Below are 10,364 nucleotides of genomic sequence, written 5' to 3'. Positions count from 1 at the left end.
TGCTGAAGATAAAATGCTGCTGTGGGTACTGGTTAGAACCAGACAGGTGTTGGCACGGAGTGGATACTGGCTGGAACCAGTTAAATAATAAATGAGGCTTGAGAGCGATGCAATATGGATGAAATGTAGAATTTGAGAACGGAGAAATAATAATACCGGTGGAGAGAGGTAAACTGCAGAAAGGACACCGGCCCTTTAAGAGAAGCTGTACATGGCCCTATGTGGGCACTGCTATTATGTAGGTTAGGACTGTATCAGAGAAGCCGTGAAGTGGCCAGCAGCTAAACATGTGTTTGCAAACATTTGTGACGAATTCTCTGAATTTTATTACCAGATAGGTTCAGGGATTGTTACAGGTAATTCTCAGTGTGCGGAAGGGAATTTGGGGGTTGGGGATTTGCACCCCCCTTCCTCTTTGTCTGTTGTTTGTCTGTTACCCCTCCCCCTTCCAGCACCTGATATATAATTACCTCCAGGTATGATTGAGCAGCTTCCTAACTGTTTGTCTGCTTGTGTGCATGAGGCATTGAATGGGAGCAGCATTTGGAAGGCATGCTGTTCCTTGTAGTGCCAATGGGAGATCCTGGAGGTGGCTCCCGGGTAAGTTAGCTCTCTGTTTGGAAGTGTTTTAGTAAAAGCCTTTATCATGAGGCGTACTGTGACAAATTACATGGCCCTATGTGGGCACTGCTATTATGTAGGTTAGGACTGCTGTATCAGAGAAGCCGTGAAGTGGCCAGCAGCTAAACATGTGTTTGCAAACATTTGTGACGAATTCTCTGAATTTTATTACCAGATAGGTTCAGGGATTGTTACAGGTAATTCTCAGTGTGCGGAAGGGAATTTGGGGGTTGGGGATTTGCACCCCCCTTCCTCTTTGTCTGTTGTGTGTAATGGAACCTGGCAGGTTGTATCAGACCCCTAGACATATAGAAGAATTGCCCGAAGGCGTGACCACGACAACCAGGAATAAAAGTCAATGATGTTTATTTATGACAAACTCCATGCATCACAGTAGCAGTAAAAGAACATAAAAATCAGCAGAGAAATAATAATACAGTTCCTGGGTACTACAGGGTGGCAGGGGCCACAGAGCTCTGGTGGTGTGAGACAGTTCTTATTATCTGCAAGTTGGAAAGTCCTTACCAGGCTCAACTGTAGCAATGCAGAAAGCCCAGGGTCGTGCCAGCTGGTGTTCCAGGGAAAGCTGGACTGCTGAAGATAAAATGCTGCTGTGGGTACTGGTTAGAACCAGACAGGTGTTGGCACGGAGTGGATACTGGCTGGAACCAGTTAAATAATAAATGAGGCTTGAGAGCGATGCAATATGGATGAAATGTAGAATTTGAGAACGGAGAAATAATAATACCGGTGGAGAGAGGTAAACTGCAGAAAGGACACCGGCCCTTTAAGAGAAGCTGTACACTGCTGGAAGCTGGGCTGGAAGCAGGTTATTGTTGTAGCTGGAAACAGGTGAGTCCAGAATGGATCGGAGAGTCAGGCTACACCGCAGATGGAATGCTGGTACACCGGCCCTTTAAGAGAAGCTGTACACTGCTGGAAGCTGGGCTGGAAGCAGGTGATTGTTGTAGCTGGAAACAGGTGAGTCCAGAATGGATCGGAGAGTCAGGCTACACCGCAGATGGAATGCTGGTGCGGGTCTCTATAGCAGAAGTCGGGAGACAGGAGCTGGAACCTGGAAGACAATCACAGGAGAGAGACAAACTGGAACTAGGTTTGACAACCAAAGCACTGACGCCTTCCTTGCTCAGGCACAACCTATTTATACCTGCAGCAAGGAAGGCATTGGCTAGGCAATTATGCAAATTAATAATACTGACAACGGATTGGTAGGAATGATCAGCTGACAGAATCCAAGATGGCTGCGCCCATGCAGACACTTGGAGGGAAGTTTGGATTGTAATCCATGTGGTCTGGAAAACAGTAATGGCGGCGCCGGCCACCGGAGACGCCAGGCTGACAGATGCACATCCGACCACGCGGACACAGCGGAGGCCGCGGCTGACGTAATCGCCACTCTGAATGCAGAAGCTCAGGGACGGCGGCGGAGGCCGCGGGAGACGCCATGCCAGATGTATAAGGCGTTACTGTGACTGCGTCCAGAGAGACAGGAGAGGATGCGGGAATGTGCACATCAGGATGACAGATGGGATCCGGTCCTGGAGCGCTGAGCCAGCCTTAGAAGGCATCTGATAGGTAAGAAATGGCGTCCAGATACCCGGATCGTGACAGAGATATACTGTATGGAATAATTTATGTTTGTATGCACACGCAATTGAAAGGGCGATTTTCTAGGTTACGGAACTGCTAATGTTAGCAAAAGAAAGTTTCCGCCCATAAATGAAAAGAGATGCCTGGGGGGCGTGGCCTGGCTGGCTAATAGTGTGGACCAGCTTTTTGTGGGCTCCTGCTATAATAGCCCTATCTGGGGTCCCTGTTGCCACTGCCCGCATCATTCGCAGAGCTAAGGGACCCATTTCCTGAGCAGAAAATGTTGTGTGTGGAGCCGCACTAGTCAAATAATTTTCTTAGAGTACCACATTAAATATTACAATGAAAATACCAATATACATACAGTTATCAAGTGAATCTTAAACTGCTAATGATTGGCGGTGCTCCCAGGAATTTTGTAGGTTATACTACAATTGGAAAAAGCAAGAGAAAAAGACAAAAAAACTTTTTTGGGAGCACTCATTTGTTATGATAGAAATAATGTATATAATATTAAAACATAACCTTTAATTAAACCTTGAATAAAAAAATTTTTGGACAAAGAATTGGGACTCGTGTGTGGTGTTATCTGTTAGTGTAAATCTTATTTAACCTTTATAACAAATGAGGTATAAGATAGTTAAGAAGGTGAAAATATCAGAGGGATGGTAAAGGATACCAAATGGTTTCTTAGGATCCAGGGTATCCAGAAAAATCACTGTACATGCCTGAATTAAGGGATATCTAGGTTAGAACAATGTAGGCTTTGTCAGAATAGAGCTCAAGAGGTATGTAAGAAGGATGGAGCAAGGAATGCAATGAGGCTTCCCTTAGTGAGAAGGGGGGCAGGGGGATTTTGGACAGAGGCCCACTACACCTGGTATTCTCAGGAGGTTTCCCGTCCTAGTACTGACCAGGCCATGCCTGCTTAGCTTCTGAGATCGGACAGGATCGGGCGTATTCAGGGTAGTATGGTAGTGGGCCGATGATGGTGGGAAAAAGAAGGAAGAAACACTTCTATTTTCTGTACTCTAATAAAATGATACCATGATGGTCTGAAATGGTTTTTCCAGATAAGAGAGTGTGTGGAGATTTGTGGGATGAGGGCAAGTTTTTCCTTAAAAATGGCCCACTGCACCTGGTATTCTCAGGAGGTTCCCCTTCCTAATACTGACCAGGCCATACCTGCTTAGCTTCCGAGATCGGACAAGATCGGGCGTATTCAGGGTAGTATGGCCGTGGGCCTTTCATAAAGGAGAAGGAGAGGTCACACTCTGCTTACTGTACTTTACATAAATCAGGACTAAAATGGTCCGAAATGGTATTTCCAGAAAGGAGTGTGTGTGGAGAAATGAAGGAGTAAAGACAGAAAAAGGGAAGGGGGGAGAAAGAATTAATGCAAAGGAGAGGTGTTGATTGTATAAGTCTCCAAATTGGAGATCTAATAATAATGAATAAATAATCATGGGGAAAATACCCCCAAAAAAATACACAGACTCGCTGTGTGATGTTGTGGGAGATATGCTGACAAAAGTTATAAAGTGTGATCACTGAAAAAAATATATAAAGTTAGATGGCTAAAATGTGCTCTTCAAATGCAGGGTTGCTTGCTTACTGGGGGAGACCCACAGGGTGGATATAGAGCTCAAGGCTGGCTCATAAAAATTGGTTAGAACACACAAATGTATACTGTTACTTGCTTCATAGAAACAGAAAACGATTAATGAATGAAAAAAGATATAAGTTTAGAGCTCAGGGCTGGCTCGCAACAGATACATTAAGCCTTATTTCATCCTCTTGAGGACTGCCATAACATTGGAAAATAATAAATAATTTGCACTCAAATGCTGCTGATAATACAAGACATGCAAATATAGATATACATTAGTGTAAGTGAAAAATAACATAACCGTGATTGATATCCATTTGGGGCATGAGCGGGGAGGTAATGAAATCTGGACTGTAAATAGTCCTATACCACAAATAGTGCTTCTGTTGCTATGCAATAATGCCACAGGAGCAATTGGTTTAGGGGGGAGAGAGTGGATAATCAAGTCCTGGTGGTTAAGTGTGTTACCGCAGCCGCAATGTGTGCGGTCAGTGTTGTCCAGGAATCCCCCGGCGTTCGCCCGCTAGCAGTGATGAGCGCGGCTGCCCGCTTCCGGACGGGGCGTGGCCGCGATGACGTCACCGAAGGACGTCTCTCGACGTACGTTTCACCTAGATAGGCTTGGTCACGAGAGCCTCTCTCTACTGCTCTCCTGTGACCAGTATATGAGTACTGGATTGACCAATAAAGTTAGTGGAAGGATGATGGATAGATGACTGGACCAATCAGGTCATTGCTGGAATGATAAATGCGGCCATTTTGGAAAAGGGAAAAGGATGATTATGTATGAGACAGGAGTAGGGAAACTGTGCATGATGATGAATACAATAAATGTTGATGTATATGTGTAAATATGTATAGGATAAAATGTACATATAAATGGATGCAGGGCTGATATGAAAAAATATGAAAAAATGAAAATTGATATGAAATAAATTATAAAGTGTGAGTTGAAAATGAAATGAAATAAAAATAAATATAACAATAATAATAAAATGAAATAAAAATAATAATAAATAAAATAATAATAATAATTATAAAAATAAAAAATAAATAAAAGAGATATAGATATAAAAATAAAAATAACAATAAAAAAATGAAAATAAATATAAAAATAAATAAAAATAAATAATAAATATAAAAATAATAAATAATAAATATAAATAAAAATAAAAATAAATATAATATAATATATATATATATATATATATATATAAATATAAATAATAAAAATAAAAATAAATATAAAAATAAAAATAAATATAAAAATAAGGATAAAAATTAAAAATGAATAAGAGGATAAGGAATAGGTGAGAGACTTGTGGGAACATAAAAGGGGAAGGACTGATGATAGGTGTCTCTCATCAGTCCTTCCCCTTTTATGTTCCCACAAGTCTCTCACCTATTCCTTATCCTCTTATTCATTTTTAATTTTTATCCTTATTTTTATATTTATTTTTATTTTTATTTTATTATTTATATTTATATATTTATATATATATATATATATATATATATATATATTATTTTTATTTATATTTATTATTTATTTTTATTTTTATATTTATTATTTATTTTTATTTATTTTTATATTTATTTTCATTTTTTTATTGTTATTTTTATTTTTATATCTATATCTCTTTTATTTATTTTTTATTTTTATCATTATTATTATTATTTTTATTTATTATTATTTTTATTTCATTTTATTATTATTGTTATATTTATTTTAATTTAATTTCATTTTCAACTCACACTTTATAATTTATTTCATATCAATTTTCATTTTTTCATATTTTTTCATATCAGCCCTGCATCCATTTATATGTACATTTTATCCTATACATATTTACACATATACATCAACATTTATTGTATTCATCATCATGCACAGTTTCCCTACTCCTGTCTCATACATAATCATCCTTTTCCCTTTTCCAAAATGGCCGCATTTATCATTCCAGCAATGACCTGATTGGTCCAGTCATCTATCCATCATCCTTCCACTAACTTTATTGGTCAATCCAGTACTCATATACTGGTCACAGGAGAGCAGTAGAGAGAGGCTCTCGTGACCAAGCCTATCTAGGTGAAACGTACGTCGAGAGTCGTCCTTCGGTGACGTCATCGCGGCCACGCCCCGTCCGGAAGCGGGCGGCCGCGCTCATCACTGCTAGCGGGCGAACGCCGGGGGATTCCTGGACAACACTGACCGCACACATTGCGGCTGCGGTAACACACTTAACCACCAGGACTTGATTATCCACTCTCTCCCCCCTAAACCAATTGCTCCTGTGGCATTATTGCATAGCAACAGAAGCACTATTTGTGGTATAGGACTATTTACAGTCCAGATTTCATTACCTCCCCGCTCATGCCCCAAATGGATATCAATCACGGTTATGTTATTTTTCACTTACACTAATGTATATCTATATTTGCATGTCTTGTATTATCAGCAGCATTTGAGTGCAAATTATTTATTATTTTCCAATGTTATGGCAGTCCTCAAGAGGATGAAATAAGGCTTAATGTATCTGTTGTGAGCCAGCCCTGAGCTCTAAACTTATATCTTTTTTCATTCATTAATCGTTTTCTGTTTCTATGGAGCAAGTAACAGTATACATTTGTGTTTTCTAACCAATTTTTATGAGCCAGCCTTGAGCTCTATATCCACCCTGTGGGTCTCCCCCAGTAAGCAAGCAACCCTGCATTTGAAGAGCACATTTTAGCCATCTAACTTTATATATTTTTTTCAGTGATCACACTTTATAACTTTTGTCAGCATATCTCCCACAACATCACACAGCGAGTCTGTGTATTTTTTTGGGGGTATTTTCCCCATGATTATTTATTCATTATTATTAGATCTCCAATTTGGAGACTTATACAATCAACACCTCTCCTTTGCATTAATTCTTTCTCCCCCCTTCCCTTTTTCTGTCTTTACTCCTTCATTTCTCCACACACACTCCTTTCTGGAAATACCATTTCGGACCATTTTAGTCCTGATTTATGTAAAGTACAGTAAGCAGAGTGTGACCTCTCCTTCTCCTTTATGAAAGGCCCACGGCCATACTACCCTGAATACGCCCGATCTTGTCCGATCTCGGAAGCTAAGCAGGTATGGCCTGGTCAGTATTAGGAAGGGGAACCTCCTGAGAATACCAGGTGCAGTGGGCCATTTTTAAGGAAAAACTTGCCCTCATCCCACAAATCTCCACACACTCTCTTATCTGGAAAAACCATTTCAGACCATCATGGTATCGTTTTATTAGAGTACAGAAAATAGAAGTGTTTCTTCCTTCTTTTTCCCACCATCATCGGCCCACTACCATACTACCCTGAATACGCCTGATCCTGTCCGATCTCGGAAGCTAAGCAGGCATGGTCTGGTCAGTACTAGGATGGGAAACCTCCTGAGAATACCAGGTGTAGTGGGCCTCTGTCCAAAATCCCCCTGCCCCCCTTCTCACTAAGGGAAGCCTCATTGCATTCCTTGCTCCATCCTTCTTACATACCTCTTGAGCTCTATTCTGACAAAGCCTACATTGTTCTAACCTAGATACCCCTTAATTCAGGCATGTACAGTGATTTTTCTGGATACCCTGGATCCTAAGAAACCATTTGGTATCCTTTACCATCCCTCTGATATTTTCACCTTCTTAACTATCTTATACCTCAATTGTTATAAAGGTTAAATAAGATTTACACTAACAGATAACACCACACACGAGTCCCAATTCTTTGTCCAAAATTTTTTTTATTCAAGGTTTAATTAAAGGTTATGTTTTAATATTATATACATTATTTCTATCATAACAAATGAGTGCTCCCAAAAAAGGTTTTTTTGTCTTTTTCTCTTGCTTTACCCATTTCCTGAGCCCCGCCGTCTGCGGCCTACTACATCCGGTGAAGCCGCGGCCTTAGGTAGCTGGCCAATCCTGGAAACGGCGCGTGGCCAGCGTGGAGCTCCGGAGACCCGGCCGAATTCTGCCACAGACCGTGGACACGGTTTCTGCCCCCAGCCTACCTGGTTTACTGGTGCCTGGTCCCCCCCAGCCTGCTCTCAGTTCTGGTCCGGGCTGTCCCTGGTGAGTTCGGCCTCTGCTCCGTCAGGAGCAGGGGATTGACTTTTATAGTAACTCTGGGCCTGACTTCCAGGAATGACGGGTCGTGCTGTGATTCCCTCTGCTGACTCCCATACCCTGCTCTATCTCCCCTTTGCATACCTCTGGGGACCCTCCATGATTGTAGCCCTCAACTATTGTTCCCTGGCAACATACCTAATTAGAGCACAGTGCACTGTCCTCTATCTGAAGCGGATTTAGGGATGGGTGGCCATCTTACCAGCCCAGAATCAGGGTCCCCCTGTCTGTGAAACCAACAAGGCAGAATTACACCTTGAGAGTTGGATATTTGCCTGACGCAGATGGCATCAGATATGAAGCTTATAATCTCTTATGCCCGGGTGTAATGCAGGTTGCTCCATGATATATTAATGCCAGGCCGATGGGAGTCGTTGCTCAATAGACGTATTCTTATGTAGCTTCTGCACCTATTCCTCACTACAGTTCAGACCAAAATACGCTTTTACTGCTTTATTTCCACATTATGGTCAGAACCCAAAAAAAACCCCAACTCACAGAAGGGTAACATGTCTCGACCAAGGAATTCTTCATCTCAACCTACCATAAGGCCATTTCTCCAACCTACACCCTCCGAGACTGATCAAGACCCAATGGCAGCAAGTCCTTCTTCCTCAGCCTCTTCCTCGCCAAAGTCATTGTCTAATGTGGATCCCTCTCTCCTATGATAGGAATGATCTTAAGGAAATATTTACTTTTTCTTAAATCGCTCCCAACTAAACAGGATCTTCAAGATACGATTAGACAGGAACTTGCGATAGTTAAGAGGGACATTTCACAACTGTCAGGCAGACCGACAGCTGTTGAAGAAAGCCAAGATGCTTCTGATACAATTTTCCAGTCCTTACAGGATATACTTACGGCTCAAACTACAGAAATACGTGCGCTACAAAACAGAATGACGGACCTGGACAATAGGGGAAGACGGAATAATATTTGCATAAGGGCCCTCATTCCGAGTTGTTCGCTCGCAAGCTGCTTTTAGCAACTTTGCACATGCTAAGCCGCCGCCTACTGGGAGTGAATCTTAGCTTAGCAAAATTGCGAACGAAAGATTCGCAATATTGCGAAAAGACTTCTCTGTGCAGTTTCTGAGTAGCTCGAGACTTACTCTTCCAGTGCGATCAGTTCAGTGCTTGTCGTTCCTGGTTTGACATCACAAACACACCCAGCGTTCGCCCAGACACTCCTCCGTTTCTCCAGCCACTCCCGCGTTTTTCCCAGAATCGGTAGCGTTTTTTCAAACACTCCCATAAAACGGCCCGTTTCCGCCCAGAAACACCCACTTCCTGTCAATCACATTACGATCACCAGAACGAAGAAAAAACCTCGTAATGCCGTGAGTAAAATACCTAACTGCATAGCAAATTTGCTTGGCGCAGTCGCAGTGCGAACATTGCGCAGTTAGCGGAAAATCGCTGCGATGCGAAGAAAATTACCGAGCGAACAACTCGGAATGACCACCAAGGTGCCTTCCAGAAGATGTTCCACAATCAGGTCTGATAGATGCTCTCACGAAGATTTTTAATGAATTATTGGAAAACGAGCCAAATACCATCATTGATTTTGACAGAGCTCATCGTGCTCTCAGGCCTCGTGGACTCTCCTCAGATCGACCCCGAGAGGTAATTTGCTGCCTGCATTATTTTACACAAAAAGAAGAAATAATGCGCAAGGTGCGTCAATTGGATAAAGTGGATTTTAATGGAAAGCCGATCTTCCTTTATCAAGATTTGTCCTGGCATACCCTTCAACAGCGTAAGGCTTTGAAACCGTTGACGGATGAACTTCGTAAACGACAACTAAAGTATCGCTAGGGATTCCCCTTTAACCTTCAGGTTTCTCATTCTGGAAAAGTGCTCTTCCTACATAATTCTTCTGATTTACCATCCTTTTGTGCAACTCTGGGCCTACCAAAGATGACCATTCCAGACTGGGAGGTGGTTCTCCCACAATTGACATTGCCTCAACACCTACATAGAAGCACCTCCTGGCAGACGGTCTGGTACCCCAAGAATGCTACAACCACTGTTGCAGTATCTTTGGACACGGACAATACTCGATTGAGTCTTCTTTCTATTTGTCTTTGTTCTCCACTACGTGAGACCCATTGCTCCTCAGTGGTGGTGAGGTCTCTTTTACATTTTTCTCTTGGTTTGTTATAGATTTACTATATTTGCAAAGTTTTTTCTACAAGCATAGCTTGTGTTGGCCTTTATGTGTTATTTACCATGTTTAGGTGTTAGATGTTTATTTGTTACATCAAGCATGACAATAAGACATCTGTCTCTGATAATTGATATATATATATGTCTCCTGACAACGACTCCCTTGTCCCCTTACCCGCTTAGTATGTTACTAATTCTTGGAGCTTT

At 41.7% G+C, this 10,364-nt stretch overlaps 4 pseudogenes; 2 read left to right on the top strand and 2 right to left on the bottom strand.

Moving 5' to 3' along the window:
- Positions 1-3,097: 3,097 nt before the first annotated feature.
- On the bottom strand, positions 3,098-3,215 carry LOC134946460 (5S ribosomal RNA; annotated as a pseudogene).
- Positions 3,216-3,358: 143 nt separating this feature from the next.
- Positions 3,359-3,476, bottom strand: LOC134947055 (5S ribosomal RNA; annotated as a pseudogene).
- Positions 3,477-6,906: 3,430 nt separating this feature from the next.
- LOC134947053 (5S ribosomal RNA) lies at positions 6,907-7,024 on the top strand (annotated as a pseudogene).
- Positions 7,025-7,167: 143 nt separating this feature from the next.
- Positions 7,168-7,285, top strand: LOC134946415 (5S ribosomal RNA; annotated as a pseudogene).
- Positions 7,286-10,364: the final 3,079 nt, after the last annotated feature.

Source organism: Pseudophryne corroboree, chromosome 7, assembly GCF_028390025.1.
Source record: "Pseudophryne corroboree isolate aPseCor3 chromosome 7, aPseCor3.hap2, whole genome shotgun sequence".
NCBI classification, from domain to species: Eukaryota; Metazoa; Chordata; class Amphibia; order Anura; family Myobatrachidae; genus Pseudophryne; species Pseudophryne corroboree.
Note: the sequence above shows the minus strand (reverse complement) of the source record. Positions and strands in the feature narration are given on the sequence as shown.